Below are 17,228 nucleotides of genomic sequence, written 5' to 3' on the forward strand. Positions count from 1 at the left end.
CCATGCACACACACATGCACACACACAGGTGCATTCTCACATACTTTCACATACAGGCATATGCTTTCACACATGCTCACACATTCAGACACACTCACATGCACTTTCCAGCAACTTTATTCTCCCTGCACTCTGGGATCTACAGTGTTTGCTCCATAAACAAGTCTGGACCCCCTTACACGCCACTCTGCAAGGGCTGTTTTCTGAGCTCAGTAGTGTCCTACCAGGCATTGTCCAGGTCTCTCCAGACTGATGAGTCTATAGGCTGCCCTTGCAGGAGTTGCTCCAACTTCCATCATCACTCTTCCCCGAACCTCTGCCTAACTGCCTCACTGTCCCCACAAAACCTGTATACCCTAGAACTGCTTTTTGTTTCTGTAAGTTTCCAGAGTGTAAGTTTTACTCATCTCTGTAGGTTAACTAGAAAGGTTCAAAAAACATGTCTGGTATCATCACAGCATGTTGCTTAAAGTGATGGCTTCATAGCTGGAGTCAAATCAACCCAGAGCCTACCTCACTGCTTGTTTACTACATGACCCAGGAAAATCACTTTCCTTTAGATTCTTCTTTTTAAAAATGTAAGAGTTGGACCGGAAGGTTTGTTAACATCCCTTCTAGCTCTGATTCTGTGATTTATAACCCATGCATATTTCTTATTAGTTCTGTTTTGTAGTCTGCTGCAGCACTGTGCCATGTGATGGCTGATACCGCCTGGGGAAGTTTTGAGAGGCCGTGGGGGCACAGCTGCTAGGGCAGAGCGTGGGGAGTGTGAGTTTCTGCCTCATATGGTCTGGGGCTCCAGGTCAGCTGTTTTTTACGCAAAGGATGGTATTCATTTTGGCTTTTGAGTGCAGAGAAAATCTAAGAGGCTAAAAATTTGTTGTGGATAAAAATCACGTGCTTAATGGAATAACTTAAGAGCTCTTGTGATGTAGGGCCAGACTTCCAGGATGGAGGCATCCAAGACAAGACAAGGAAAAGAGACTTACATGCACTTTCTAGCAACTTTATTCTCCCCGAACTCTGGGATCTACAGTATTTGCGCCATAAACAAGTCTGGACGGCCTTAACCCCTTACACGCCACTCTGCAAGGGCTGTTTTCTGAGCTCAGTAGTGCCCTACCAGGCATTGTCCAGGTCTCTCCAGACTGATGGGCCAGTCTACAGGCTGCCCTTGCAGGAGTTGCTCCAATTTCCATCATCACTCTTTCCCTAACTGCTGCCTAACTGCCTCACTGCCCCCCAAAAACCTGTATACCCTAGAACATCTTTCTTTTACTGAAGGCAATGAAGTAGGCTGTAAGCATATATTCTGGGAGACTAAGAGCTCAGTGAAACTTGTGTTTAATGAAATAGTGTGCTTTGTGGATAGGACTGTGGTTCCTGAATACAGAATGAAGGAAATGGAAGACCGTTTTTAGAGAATGAGTATTCCTTTATTTTGTAATAGGTGCAGTCTGACAAACTGTTTACCCAAAGTAAGCCTCTGATGTAGAAAAAAGGCAAGTTGAAAGAAGGGAACTTGGGGAGAGCATAGTTGTAATTACCCTAAAAGTGGGCACCCAGATGAGATGAGAGGGTTGAGGGGAAGTCTGGGATAGCCAGCCATTTAATGACACTGGAAACATTTAGTAGACATTTTTCCCTCTGGTTCTTCATCCCTTACCCTAGGACCAAGATTTATTAAGGATAGAGAGGATCTTGGTCATGGATTTGTACTGAATCTGTACTGACTCAGGACCAAGAAGGGAGCACCCTGGTTATGGGAAGGGAAGGAATCAATGCTTTTGAGGAACCCATCTCTCACTCTTCCCCAGACTGAGCCAGATAGTTTATTGATTAATTTATTTATTAATCTTTATTGAGTCAAGCTTTATGGTGACAGCTACTGCAAGGATATAGAAACAATATGTTCTGGCTGGGCGCAGTGGCTCACGCCTGTAATCCCAGCACTTTGGGAGGCCGAGGCAGGTGGATTACGAGGTCAGGAGATCGAGACCATCCTGGCTAACACAGTGAAACCCCGTCTCTACTAAAAATACAAAAAATTAACCAGGCATGGTGGTGGGCGCCTGTAGTCCCAGCTACTCGGGAGGCTGAGGCAGGAGAATGGCATGAACCCAGGAGGTGGAGTTTGCAGTGAGCCGAGATCACACCACTGCACTCCAGCCTGGGCGACAGCAAGACTCCGTTTCAAAAAAAAAAAAAGAAACAATGTGTTCTTCAAGAAGCTCTTGAGCACTTCGATGAGAGTTCTATGACATGAGGTATAGGCAAGAGAGGTAAAGGCAAGATTAGGCAAAGTCTACTTAGGGGAGCTATGTGCACAGCTGACCCCAGGTGAGAGACACCCTCAAGGAGGTATGGCTCACTAATGCACACATGCTTTCCACTGGGGACAACTGCGTTGCCAAGGACACACAATAACAAGACTCGAAAATAGGACCAGTCGCTGGTAGAGTTATAATTCAAATTCAAGTTTGTATGTAGCAATTGTAACACAAACTTATGTTCAATGCCACATTTTTCAGAATGGATACAGAAAATCTATGCCCAGCAAGATTATAGGGTGAAATATAAGTAACTTTCTTATTGCGTTACTGCACTATTCACCAATTGTTCAACATCTTCACTGGGGAGAAAACATGTAGAAATGGGCTTGCATTGTAATGAAATAAAAAATCTTTCAGGTTAATTGAAGGAGGAAGAGTCATTATAAGTAACTAAAATGTCCACAGACTTTGCTCCAGGAGATCTGGAAGGATGGAATAAAGAACTATCAGGAGTATAAGTCTGGCTTATGGCAGAAAACTAAATTGAATGTCCTCTAACTTGAAAATGCAACAGAGATCATCGAAATTTTCCACATCACGAGCTTAGGGGTTGGAGCCCCAGAGTTAAGGGTTCTTCCCACTCAGTCCAGCAAGAAGTGGCTTGGATAGGAGAAATGTAACTGGAACCATCAAGCATAGGACCTGCAAGAAGCTGAGGGTTAGAATCCTGTCCATCTCCCAGATACCATGATTCCATTTATTTGAAGTTAAGAACTAGCAAAACTAATCCATGTTGATAAAAATTAGAACTGCAGTTGCCTAAGGGGTGGACTGGGAAATTGACTAGAAAGGGAAGCATGGGGGGATTTTCTGGGGGTGATGGAAGTATTCTTTGTCTTGATAGGGGTGGTACATTTTTCAAAATTCATTAAATTATATGCATGATATCTGTGCATTCCACTATGTGTAAATTTTACCTCATTAACGATATAGAATTAGTAGGGGAAATTATTTAGAAATATTTCTGAATGGCCCATACTTCAAAAGGGAAACAATAAATCCTCCTGCTACAGCCCTAAACTTTAGAGGGTGATGTCACAAGGAACACAAAAGACTGGACACCCAAAGACCTGGGTGCTACACTTGGCTCTGCTGGCCTTTTGATGGGGAATTCTGTTTTCCTCTCTACCTCTGCTTTGTCTATCACTCAAGGAGTTTTACAAAGAGATCGCTAAGCTATGACATTGTGAGACACCGCGTCCCTACTTTCTGAGACAGAGGTTGGGCACAATGACCTAAAGGTGAGACTCGATTTGGTGATTCTTGTGATCTGAATCTCTTCCATATGTCTAGTGTCAGCCCGGCTCAGGGAGCGGAGAACATGGGCAATCTGATACCTCCAGGAAGTCCAATGCTCTGTTGTTGCTAAAATTAGAACCAGGCTGCAGCTTAGATCAAGGCCATTCCTTTCCCAGCCCCACGGTGAGCTAACTCTTCTCCCTCCACCCTGCACCGTACAAATGTGCCGGTAATTATAGCAACATGAGCACCAGATGATTCATCTGGGAGTCTGGAGAAAAAAAAGCAGAAACCAAGTTGGAGCTTTGCAGAGATCCTGACCCTTTTAGATAAGGAGATGAGAGTAGGCAAAAGGAGAAAACAAATGATATAGGAGGGAAGGAAGAAGGAAAGAAAAAGGCAGAAACAATTGAAGAGAATTAACTTCTTAGCCTGGACAGGAACATGAGTGGAAGACCTAGTTAGTTCCTACTTACCCTTTGCGGCTGTGCTGGCAGCATACCAAATGACTTCCCCAAGGACAGCGGTCCATTCTTTTTAAAAAATAACTTCAAAAAATGAAATCGTGATCTTTCCTGGTAATGCATTTCAGTAGCTTGCCTATATCTGTGTGGCAGTAGGAATGGAGCTGGAGTTAGGCTTGATCCCAGCTTTGATACAGATTAACCATGATCTCGAGCAATTTACCTAACTGTTTGCACCTCATTTTCTTTATCATAAAACAGAGAGATTTACCTCAAAGCACATTGTGCAGCTAAAATGAGGTCAAATATATGAGAGTGCCTGGAAAGTACACACAGGTTGGCTCAACCTAGGTTTAGCTGAAAACATACATAAAAAAGATTTTCTAATCTAGCTGGTCTTTGTTTCTGCCTCTAGGGATCTTAACTTGTCATACGTATCCATTTCTGAGGTTGTTCTGTAGTAGTTTCTTTATCCTATATTTCTCCAATCATCCACTAGGTTTGCATGCCAATGGCAGGACTAAAGGTGCCTTTGCCTTCTGGTTGACAATGGAGTGGCAGGTAGCTTTTTAGGAGCTACCCTATCTTGAGCCTGTGCTATCCAAGCTCTCTATGCCATTTCTTCTACTGTATGAGGGGATAGATCTATCCTGCAAGGCTGCTGTGCAGATTAAAAGCAATATCAAATGAGAAGTGTCCAATATACTGGTAGACACATAATAGATGCTTAAGATGAGAAATGTTTAATAGGATGAATTATTAGGAATTTTTAAACATTAGTTATTTATGCCTGCAATCCCAGCACTTTGGGAGGCTGAAGTGGGCAGATCACCTGAGGTCAGGAGTTCAAGACCAGCCTGGCCAACATGGTGAAACCCCGTCTTTACTAAAAATACAAAAATTAGCCAGGTGTGGTGGTGGGTGCCTGTAATCCCAGCTACTCAGGAGGCTGAGGCAGGAGAATTGCTTGAACCTGGGTGACAGAGGTTGCAGTGAGCCGAGATAGCACCATTGCACTCCAGCCTGGGCAACAGAGTGAGACTCCATCACAAACAACAACAACAACAACAACAACAACAACAAAAACAGCAACAAACATTAGTTATTTAGTTAGTAAATTTGCTGCCTTGGACTTTTAAGCAGAATAAGAAACTATTTTTCTTTCCCCTGCAAAGTCCTCTGATGATCATGTCTTGTGTTTATGAAGACTGAACTTCCTTTCCCCAGGGGGAGTGATGCTCCCCTTGACACACCCCATCCCCTTAGCTCTTACCTTTTCCTGGCACTTTGACCTGACGTCCATCTTCCAGCACCTGTGTCTTTCTTTCTTTTTTCTTTTTTGCTTGGGAATTGGGGACTTTCCTAGCCACCTGAGCCCACTCTGTCCCCACATGGTTGGAAGTGTTGGGGAATTTGTAGTCTTCCCCAGCAATCTTCAACCAAGGACTGATGGGAGCTGGTGGATAAATACCCCAAATCCCTCCCTCCTCAGGTGGGATACAGTTGAGGTTTGTGTTCTGTGTTACCTCCTAGAGTTCCCCAGAGAGATAAAGACCCAGTTGCCCACAGTGGAAATTTACTTGATCAGGTACCCTTTGTAGGCTTCTTCTCCGTCTCACTTCCCTCTGCCCCTACCAGGGTCCTGGGTTCACTTCCCATTCACCTACTTACACTCATTCCTTTTCTCAGAGTCGGCTCCTTGGAGAATTCAACTAAGAAGACTTCAGGGAAGGCTTTGCTTTTGAAAATTAAAGTCTCTGAAGGGCAAGCTGCTTCTACTGTAGGAAGGGATAGATCTGCCCTGCAGGATAGATTAGCCAAGGGCTAGGGGTTGGAAGTTAATGTGGACTTGGATCCCAGGTAAGGAAGCAGCTTCAAATTGACTGGGAAGGAGACCAGAGCACAAGATCACATGCCTCCAAGGGTCAGAACCTCCCAGGGGATGTATGTGTGGATGTTAATGGGGGACTTGAGGCCTAGAGCAAGGTGCCAGGTGGCCAGGTTGGGAGGAAAGGCAGCAATTGATGGAAACATCTCACCACTGCAGAGGCCTCACTCGACTGGATGAGTATTTGGGTAAGCAAGAGGGCTTCATCCAGAACCTCACCGTTAGACAGTTGGGGAAGGGCTAGTATGCAATAGTGGCTTTGGGGGCAACACAAGAAAAAAACAACAGAAAGATGCCCCCACACAAAGAAACATTGTTTTTGGACACGTATCAGTTGCCTAGACTTCTCTATGTTTGGTCATAGGGAAGAATAGTTGATTTTGAACTTCATGCCAATCCTGGCATATGGAGAAATTAAAACACACCTAATTTCTTTTGGGAAAATACATACCTCAGTTTTGTTTTTTTCACACACACACACACATACACACACACACATGAGACAGGTTTTTTTTTTTTTTTTTTTTTTTTTTTTTGAGACAGGTTCTTGTTCTGTCACCCAGGCTGAAGTGCAGTGGGGTAATCACACCTTACTGCTGCAGCCTCGACCTCCAGGGCTCAAGCGATCCTCCTACCTCAGACCCTGAATAGCTGGGATGACAGGCATGTTCTACTACACCTGGCTATTTTTGTTTTTATTTTTGTAGAGACAGGGTACCACTATGTTGCTAAAGCTGGTCTCAAAATCCTGGGCTCAGGTGATCCTCCTGCCTCGGCCTCCCAAAGTGCAGGGACCAAGACATGAGCCACTATGCCCGGCCTATGCCTCAATTTTGTACTTGACTGCCGAGCTCTTCACACTCATAACACCATTCTTATCACTGCTGTTGTTAATAGTAGGAATAATCATAATGATAATGATAAGAACAATAGATTGAGATTTCGCACTACTGGTGGGGCAGGACTGAGCTGCATCTTTAAGTGACCCTCCCTGTACAGTGGTTCTGATGCCCTCACTTCTGGTGGGCTCCATTTGCAGTGGGTTTTCAATCTTATTGATTGGATGTGTTGAGCAAAATTCAGAGACAGTGCTTTACAGAACTGCCCTGGCAGGGCTACGAAATGGCCACACGGGGCTACCCAGAATGAAGCCACAGCTTCTAAGCGGGGAAGGGAATACAGAATTAATCTTCCTTCTGGGCATCCTGGCCACCCCCCTCCTCTGACCTTGTGATGCTCTCTCTCTCTCTAACCTCTCCCTTCCCCTGGCACTGACTGATAAGCACAACAGAAGTCTGTTTTTGCCAACCTCGTGAGGTCTGTGGTGGCCTAAAGTGACTGTGGGGTCTTGACCCTCAGGTCTTACAAGAGTCAGATATACTGCGAGACCAGCTTCCCAACCAGAAATAACTTCAGAGAAACGGGGCCAGGCTTCCGGAGTCACAGGACTAAGAGAGACTGAGCCAGCTATTTCAGGAGGTCTTCATAGCAACAGGCACAAAAACGGAAGACTGAAAAGAGAGAGAGAGTGTTCTTTCTAGACATAAAACTCTCCAGCTGAAAACCCTGGGGCTATCTCAGCATCGACTCTTGGTGAGGCGCTGCTGTTTCTCAGGTGTGTAGGGGTCCAGAACGCAAGTGCTCCCCTTTTAATGCAGAGACAAGCAGCTGTCTTAGAACTGACGATCCGTCTGCGTGCGTGGCTCACACCTGGAATTCCAGCACTTTGGGAGGCAGGTGGATCACTTGAAGTCAGGAGTTTGAGACCAGCCTGGCCAACATGGTAAAACCCCATCTCTATTAAAAATATGAAAATTAGCTGGGCGGGGTGGTGCAAGCCTGTAATCCCAGCCAGTCGGGAGGCTGAGGCAGGAGAATTGCTTGAACCCAGGAGGCAGAGGTTGCAGTGAGCTGAGATCACGCCACTGAACTCCAGCCTTCCAGGCTGGACAGAGGCTCCATAACAGAGTGGGACGCCAAACAAAAACAAAAACAAAAACAAAAACAAAAAAAACTGATGATCGCAGGACTGTAGTAGCCACAGATGCGAGCCCTTGGGCATAAGTTTCTCTCTGTCAGTCTCGGTTTTTCCCATCATACAGTAAGGAGGTCAGTTGAGATGGTCAGCTCCCACCTCTCCTTTCTGCCTCTGAAACTCACAGATGGATACCCCAAGGGGCCCACATTCTGATTCAGCCCCACCTGAGGCAGGTTCTTTTCTGTCATCTCGGTAGTCTTAGAATTCAGTTGTCCTGGGGATCTGGTGTTACCATTATGAACTATCATTCCCTAGGACTCTTTCATTGCCTGCCAAGACACCTGTTAGCCTCTCCTTTGAGGCTAACCAGGCCTGGACATCCGTCCTGATGAACGGGGGGCCCACTGATGTCATCCTTGTGGAGGGACAGACACTGGCTATTGTGGACACAGAGCTCTGCCTGCCTCAGTCCACACTTGTCCCAGCTGCCTGCTTGCTCCCTGTGTCTTCCTGCCTTAAGGTGTTGCAAGCTAGCCACCAAGATCCTTAAGGGAAATCTAGACATGGCTTTTATTTTTTAATTTTTTTTTTTGAGGTGGGATTTCCCTATGTTGCTCAGGTTGATCTCAAACTCCTGGCCTCATGCAATCCTCCTATCTCAGCCTCCTGAGTAGCTGGGACCGAAGGCACGTGCCACCATGAGTGGCTAATTTCCTTTTCTTTTCTAGAGATGGGGTCTTGCTATGTTGCCCAGGCTGGCCTTGAATTCCTAGGCTCAAGAAATCCTCCTGCCTTGGCCTCCCAAAGTGCTGGGATTATAGGAGTGAGCCATTGCACCTGGCCTAGAGGTGGTCTTTGAGATCGGATATTAAGCAGACTTACACCAACTTTTCTTTCTTTTAGGTTCTCAAGGCATCTCTTACAAATGTAGAGAAAACCCTGGCTATGGGCCACGTCTCATTTCCTTGCAGAAACCCCTTCTCTCTGAAATGCAGTGGAATGTAAGAATTGCCCATCTGAAAACCTTTGTGTCCTTTTTCAATGCTGCCGTTGGAGATGCTGCTCATTGTGTGACCTCATGTCTGTTATATAAAGATCCACTTGATAAATTTCTCCTTGAACACGGTGCCAGGAAAATTTTCTTTTTCCAATCTGATTCCAAAGTTATTGTACAATGATAAGTATATGAGCCAGTGTGTTTCCCTTTTATCCAGGAAACTCAGTGATAAATCCAGGGTTTAACTGTAGTAAACAACATCCCAGGTGCCTTGAAACATACTGTTCTGTTTTTACTGTAGCTCGTTGGTCCTTGAGTTGTGTTCTGTTTTTAATGTTTCCTTAGACTCCTTTGGGAAATAGTAAGGTGTAAATTTTCTCCAAATAAATCCATGCATACAAGCACATATGCATGAGATAGATGGCCTCTTCCTGTCCCTTTCTTACCATCACCACTGCCATGTCCCCAGCCTAGGCTAAATGCCAGGCATTGGGAGTGCAGTGATGAAAGGCGCTGTCTGTGAGTGACTCATGGTTTGTCTATTGCAGGGATAAGCTGGCGCACAAAGAACGCGAATGTAAGCGGAATAGGGTCAGTGCTGACATCAAGGAACAAAGAAAAGGCCAGAGGGGTTCAGAAGGAGAGCAACTGATTCTGGAAAGAGACATCAAAATGTGGAAGCCTTCCTGGATGGAAGGGAATTTCAACTGGACTGGAAACGATGGAAAGGATTTTGAAGGCAGAGATAGAGGAGGAACATCTCTAACTGAGAAAACAGTTTGAACAGACTTGTACAGGAAAAAAAATAAATCGTCTTCCACATTTGGCAAAAACACTAGGAATTGAGTTGGTTGGCAGGTAGGATACATGAAGGAGTCAGTGGGAGCTGAGGATAAGATTATTTCACATGATATGTACTTTGCCACTTATAAACAGAATTTGGGTTTAAGCCTGTAGTCCCAGCTACCCAGAGTCTGAGGGAAGAGGATTGCTTGAGCCTAGAAGTTCAAGACCCACCTGGGCAACAGAGCCAGACCCCATTTCTTAAAGAAAAAGATCTTGGGTTCAATATGTCCTTTTGTTCAACAACCCTGTGAAGTAGGCAGAGGAAATAGGATTATTTCCTGTAATGGATCAGGTAACCTGGTTACAGGGCAGTTAATTCATTCTAAGTGACACAGGCTGTAAGTGAGAAAACCAGCACCAAATTTCATACTAATTTTACTACATTAAGTTTCATCGCTGGAAATAAAGAAGAAGTTTGCAGGGCCAAGCTAGTTGAAGCTTACCTTGGACAAAGAATCAAAGTTTTTTTTTTTTTCTTTCTTTCTTTTTTTTTTCTTAAGAGGTGGGTGGGGGTGTTGACAAGGAGGAAAGGGAGGAACCCACGAACGTAATTTCAGCAACAGTTCCCTTAACAACGCCTGCAGATGGATGAATTTCCGCACAGTCTGGTTTTCTGTTCCTTTTCTGTTCCTGAAGAGAAACAATGAGGGAGTGAGGGATACACAGTGATGTTTATCTTTCCAGCTCTGGACTTTCAAATTCTGGAATCCCCCAGGGTTGGGGAAGGGCGGGTGTAGTCACTTCCCACCGTTGCAGAGGGATGGGAGATGTAGCAACTCCTGTCGGGGCATGGGGCGGGGTGTGTGATTTCCTCCCAAATCGGAAATTTATCTCCCGAATGGGAGGCTGCAGAGAGTCATCAAGGACTTATCTCTAGGAGCAGACACCAGAGAGGAGCCCTGCCCAATCCTTTACCCCAAAGTGGGTGTGCTTAGCTCGAGGAGGGAGAAGAGGGTTGCCAGCTAAGAGTCAGCACCAAGGGCGCCTGCTCTCATGCATGTGTCAATGAAGAATTCCTGCCAGACTTCCAGTACTGTCCCCGACCCTGGGCAGAATCCCAGCTGCCCCTCCCAGAACGCTCCATGCCGCTGGAACTCAGGAGCGCAGCTCAGCTCTGTAATCGAAAGCAAAGGAGAGTTTTGGTCCTTTCCTTGGATTGAGTCCAAAATTCAGGGATGAACAGCTCAGCTCCTAGAAATTACGCTCTGGAATTTCCAAAAGCTCAACAAATAGCCCCAACATGCAGGGTTGTTTGTTGAGATGAAGCATCCTTTTACTACCCTTAGAACATTACAACAGGAAGGAAGTCCCATCCCTTTTTTATAGATGAGGAAACTGCAGGATAGAGAGACTAAATATATATTAAATCAAGCATATTAATTATAGTATTTAAATTTTCTAAGTCCTTATTTTATTTTAAATCTGATTTATTAGACCTAAAGGTAGGTAAATCTTCCTCTCCTGCTGTCTTCCTCCTCATGTATATTTCCAAAGTTTTTTTTAACCTATATTTATACAAGTAATTAGCTTCCATTCATTTGTTTCATCATCTATAAAATGGAAATGATCTTTGCCTCACAGATGCATGAATATTAAAGTACATAAGATAATACACGTAAGGCATTTAAAGCAGTTTGCAAACACTCAATAAGTGTTATCACAAGAGAAGAAAATTTCCACTTAAAACTTCTTCCACTTTCTCTGCCTGTCTGCATCCCAGGTTTTTGGTATAGTCTGGGACTTTTGACAAAGTTTAATGCTCATTACCACACTGATGTACTTTTTCTCTCCAAGAATTATTTAACATCTGCATTATTTTGATACTGTATTCATAATACTTATTTCATCTTAGTTCTAAGTTTAAATTATTTCAGTGCTGATCATCTGTCCTATCATAATACAGTCTTCTATTATAGAGTTATTTATTTTGACGTATAGATCAACTGCATAGTTTTTTTTTTTAGATGGAGTCTCGCTCTGTCACCCAGGCTGGAGTGCAGTGCTGCGATCTCGGCTGACTGCAAGCTCTGCCTCCCAGGTTCACGCCATTCTCCTGCCTCAGCCTCCCAAGGAGTAGCTGGGACTACAGGCACCTGCCACTATGCCCAGCTGATTTTTTGTATTTTTAGTAGAGACAGGGTTTCATCATGTTAGCCAGGATGGTCTCGATCTCCTGACCTCATGATCCACCCGCCTTGGCCTCGCATAGTGCTGGGATTATACAGGCATGAGCCACTGCGCCCGGCCAATTGCATAATATTTTTAAGAAAAGGTACAGCAGAGGCATATTGAGATCTTACAGATACCTTAAAGTGTCTTTCTGTTGCTTTAAATAATGAAAAATAGATGACTTCTTGGGTTTTGAAGTCTTGCTTTCCAAACTTTCCCCCCTCAGAATTTTATGAGGCTGCTGGAGTACTCTGAGGCTAGCTCCATTTTTCTTCTGTTGCCTACAATGTTCTACATGCCTAGATAATTATAGGCATCTTCCTTTATCCTTGAAATTAAAAAAAAATTATCTACTTTTTATCTCTTAAGAATTCTCATTCTTAACAAAAAGAGGTTTAAGTTGGCCAGGTATTTCCTCTCTCTCTCTCTCTCTTTTTTTTTTTTTAGAGATGAGGTCTTGCCATATGGGCCAGGCTTTTCTTGAACTTCTGGGTTCAGGCAATCCTCCTGCCTTGGCCTCCCAAAGTACTAGGATTACAGGAGTGAGCCAACATGCCTGGCCCCAAAAGATGTCTTTGTGTCATCCTTGGGTCCTCACTGGATTTGTCCTCCTGAATACTAGTAGCTCCTCTCATTTTCCCCCAGGTAGAGGGCTGGCTGGTTAAGTCTGTGTTACTAGTTCAATAACTTGGCCACCAACTTGGCTGGCTTGAGGAAGGAGTCTAGAAAATCCCTAGATGTGTATGCTTGGTTTTGTTTTTTGATAATGCTGCTTTACTGGGGCACACATTCCACATCTCATTTCTGATCAGTCCAGCCTTCCTTCTGTGAATGGGTCCTGGCAAGGTTGGCAATGGAAATATTTAACAACCCGCCCTGACTAATCAGGAATGGGCAGAGGTAGTGTTGAGGCAGAGGCCTAGAAGCCCCTCTTGTGCCAAATATTTACCCTTTGTTAAATAAAGGTGGTGGTGGTGGCTAGGTGTGTGGCCTGTCATCTCAGCACTTTGGGACGCTGACTTGGTTGGATCACCTGAGGTCAGGAGTTCGAAACCAGCCTGGCCAACATGGTGAAACCCTGTCTCTACTAAAAGTACAAAAATTAGCCGGGTGTGGTGGCAGGCGCCTGTAATCCCTGCTACTTGGGAGGCTGAGGCAGGATAATCACTTGAACCCGGGAAGCAGAGGTTGCAGTGAGCTGAGATCGCACCACTGCACTCCAGCCTGGGTGACAGAGTGAGACTCTGTCTCAAAAAACAAGATAGTGGTGGTGGGGTGATTCGTGAGTGATCTGAGAGGGAGGGGCTAGGAATGTTATTATAGCAGGGAGCATGCAGGAGGCTCTGGGCAATAGCTCTTTGCCAACCAGCATGGAAGTATATCAATGCATCAACACTCAAAGAGCCAGCCAGTGCATCTGGTGATGTCAGACTGAGGTCCAGCCCATAGTCAGGGACAATTCCAGTGGAGCTGGCCCCTAGGTGCTCTGTCAGTGTCTCTATTTGCTGTTGTCTTCTGTCAGGGATGCTTTGCAACGCTGTTTGATTAGCAATGACATCCCTCCAAACTCAGAATCAGGATGGTTGTCCAACATTCTCCAGGAATCTAATCATGTACCTCGCCAACTGACCTTACTACCTCACTGCAGACAACACCACCACCCTCTTCCAGGACAAAAGGTGTAGCTCCGAGGGTACATTTGGAGACGGCAAGTACCATCTGTAATATTGAACTGAGATTGGCATTTAGTTGTTATTGAATTTCATCATTCCCTGGAATTGAGCCAAAGAGTGGCTCTATCATGTGGCAGCCAAACTGTTAGGAGAATAGTGCCAAGTAGTGCAAATTTGTTCAGCACAAATAGCAATTGTGCTCAGAATATTCTTACACAAGGAGAGGATTAGGAAAAGAGTGGCTCTGATCTAGGTCCCTGAGCTGCTAGGTGAGGGCTGGGTCGAAGAAAGTATCAGGACCAGGCTATGTTCACATTTTCTAGGCCAGTTCCAGCACAAGACCTTTTGCAGAAAATTCAAGGGGAGGTGATGTATGCAGAGTGTTATGTAAATCCAGTCATAGAAGTGGGTCACAGGGCCTGGTGCTGTGGCTCATACCTATAATCCCAGCACTTTGGGAGGCCAAGGCAGGAAGGTTGCTTGAGCCCAGGAGTTCAAGACCAGACTGGGCAACATAGCAAGACTTCTGTCTCCAAAAAAAAAAAAAAAAAAAAAAAAAATTAGTTCACATGGTGGTGCACATCATTTCAGCTACTTCAGAGGCTGAGGTAAGGGTTACTTGAGTCCAGGAGGTGGAGGCTACAGTGAGCTGTGATTGCATTGTTGCCCTCCAGCCTGGGCAACAGAGTGAGATCCTGTCTCAAAAACAAATAAATAAATAAAAAGTGAGCCACAGATATTTTATAGATATTTGTATTTCTTCTGCTGGGGGGAGGTTGGTATCCATGGCAGGCAAACCCAAAGAGACACAGGCTTAGCTCGCAGATACTTCGAGCCCCAGGACTCGTATGCCAGGACAGATGATGGGACAAGAAATGTAGTTGTTGTTGGATTATTACATTGGGTATTAATTTGGAAGGGAAGAGTTTGATCTATGGGGTTGAATCAATGAGGAAATTTATAGACATAGAACATCCAAAAGATTGAGAATAAAGGAGGGTTATGGAGAATCTGCCAGACAAGCCTTTAAAATGTACCTGGGTTGAAAGACCAAGTATCTTAGCCTCACTGAAGGACAGTTGCTGGAGGAAGAGAAGACCGAGGAAGCACATCATGATGATGATGGTGATGATGGGCAACTTTTATTAAGCACTTAGTATGAGCCTGGCACTGCTCACATCAAATTTATATGTATTAACTCATTAACTCATTTACTTGTTGCAGTAAGTGAACAAAATAGGTAGTATTACTGTAGTGTTATGATGAAGACTTGTTTTCATCTATGATGCCTGGCTCATAACTCCCATAACACAAGTTACAGGCTTTTGTTATAATGCTGGATGTGTTTGACCTCAGGAAACAGAATCTCTTGCCCTCCTTTCACTTGCCCCAAGGCAGGACTCTAGTCTTCCCATACCTTTCTGATTGGAGACTCAAGACCCTCCCCAGGGAGGATCCCACCCTATATCCTGGAGAAAGGATTGCTGACCTCATGAACCTCCCATAAAAACTCAAGAGGAAAACAAAAAACCCAAGAGGACTGTGAATTTGGGGAGCTCATGAATAGAATAGCTGACCACGCGGAGGTTCCTGCAGGGTGGTGCGCCCAGGAAGGGCATGGAAGCACCGCACCCCGTCCCCCATAGCTCGCCCTATGCATTTCTTCACCGGTATCCCTTGCAGTACTCAGTATAATAAGCCACTACCTGTGTTTACCTGAGTTCTGTGAGCTGCTCCAGCAAATCTCAAATGTAAAGAGGGGGTTATGGGAACCTCAACTTGAAGCCAGAAGGTCGGATGCTCTGGAGGCCTGAACTTGCAACTGGTGTCTGGCGTGAGGGGGTAGTCTTGGGAATTGAGTCCTCAGTCCATGGGTTCTGACACTATCTCTGGATAGATAATGTTGGAATGAATGGGAGGGCACCTAGCTGGTGTCCGCTGCTTGGTGAATGGGGGAAAACCCCCACCCGTTTGGTCACAGACTTCCTCTTCTATGTTAATGATTATTGTGGTGGTGTGAGAGCGGAGGAAAAACATGATTTCAGAGAGTTTTTCCCTAAATAATTACTATTCCCATTTTCCAGATGGGAAAATACAGGCGCAGAGAGGAGAACAAAAACTGCTCAAAGGTGACAGAACTAATAAGTAATGGAGCTAGTTGTCAAGTGCTTTTCCACTAAAGAAAAAGAATGGGCAGCCTTCTAATTAAGTAATGAAAATCAAATTTTTTTTTCTGCAAGGCAGAGAAAGTAGCAGTAGAATTCAGCAGGGAAAACAGGGACTGGCTCAGTCAAATGCTACCAGGAGGCATCCACAGACAGGAGCTTTTAGCCAGCTTCAGTTTTCACCTTCAATTTTCCCTCTAGTGTAATGAAGCTAGGTAGAGACCAGAAAGCTGTGACAGTGAGCATGGGACAGTGGGGACTGCTTCCTAGGCCTTACTGAACTAAACGGGGAGGGGTCGAAGTTCTGGAAGCTGCTATAAAGATGGTGAGTATTCCACAAGGAGCTGCAAGGAAGGTATCCTTTCCCATGAGTGGGACTTAGGCTGTGCCAAAGGGATATGGTATCCAAGGGAGTTACGAGGCATCCTTCTGATCTTATTTGGAATGTTCTAGAAAGATTGCATTTGGATCTCACATGCTAAGGAAATATATGAAAGAATTCTTTCCAAATACCTTATATCTAAGTCTTAAGTTATTCCAATCTGGAAGTTTGGAAAAATCATCCCCCTCAGAGGTTATTTCCAATCCTAATCTGGAAAACATTCTTCCAGGCATCCCTGTAGGCTCCTATACATGGGTATAAAATTTTACATAAATGGCACCTACTGTATATGATATTCTCTAGTTTGCTATTTATATGGCATGTTTGTATTCTAGGGCTGCTGTAAGAAATTGCCACAAACTTGGTGGGTTAAAACAACTGAAATTTATTCTCCTATGGTTCTGGAGGCCAGAAACCTGTTATCAAGATTTTGGCAGGGTTGGTTCCTTCTGGTGACTCTGAGGGAGAAGCCGTCCCATGTCTCTTCTGGCAGCTTCTGGCGATCCTTGATGCTCCCTGTCTTGTGGTTGTGTCACCTCAATTTTTTGGCTTCCTTTTCTCCTCCCTCCCTCCCTCCCTCCCTTCCTTCCTTCTTTCCTTCCTTCCTTCCTTTTTTCCTCCCTTCCTCCCCCTCCCTTCCTTCCCCTCCCCTGTCCCACTGTCCCTTCCTTCCTTCTTTCCTTCCTCCCTCCCTCCCTTCTTTCCTTCCTTCCTTCCTTTTTTCCTCCTTCCCTCCCCCTCCCTTCCTTCCCCTCCCCCGTCCCTCTGTCCCCTCCTTCCTTCCTTCTTTCCTCCCTCCCTCCCTCTCCCTCTCTCTCCCTCCCTCTGTCCCTTCCTTCCTCCTTTCCTTCCTTTTTTCCTCCCTCCCTCCCCCTCCACCTTCATTTCTCCCCCTGCCCTCCCTCTCTCTCTCCCTCCAGCTCTTTCTTTTTCTTTCTCTCTCTTTCCTCTTTTTCTTTCTCTCTTTGTTTCTTTCCTTCCCTTCTTTCCTTCCCTCCTTCTTTTCTTCCCTCCTTCCCTCCTACCTTCCTTCTCTCCTTCTTCCCTTCCTCCCTTACTCCTTTTCTCTTCCCCCTCCCCTCCCCTCCCCTCCC

The 17,228-nt window shown here is 45.1% G+C and overlaps 1 pseudogene; it reads right to left on the bottom strand.

Annotated features, from left to right (window-relative positions):
- Positions 1 to 10,240: 10,240 nt before the first annotated feature.
- LOC112627521 overlaps positions 10,241 to 17,228 on the bottom strand; it is a 37,277-nt pseudogene continuing 30,289 nt past the window's right edge.

Source organism: Theropithecus gelada, chromosome 7a (assembly GCF_003255815.1).
Source record: "Theropithecus gelada isolate Dixy chromosome 7a, Tgel_1.0, whole genome shotgun sequence".
Lineage (NCBI taxonomy): Eukaryota > Metazoa > Chordata > Mammalia > Primates > Cercopithecidae > Theropithecus > Theropithecus gelada.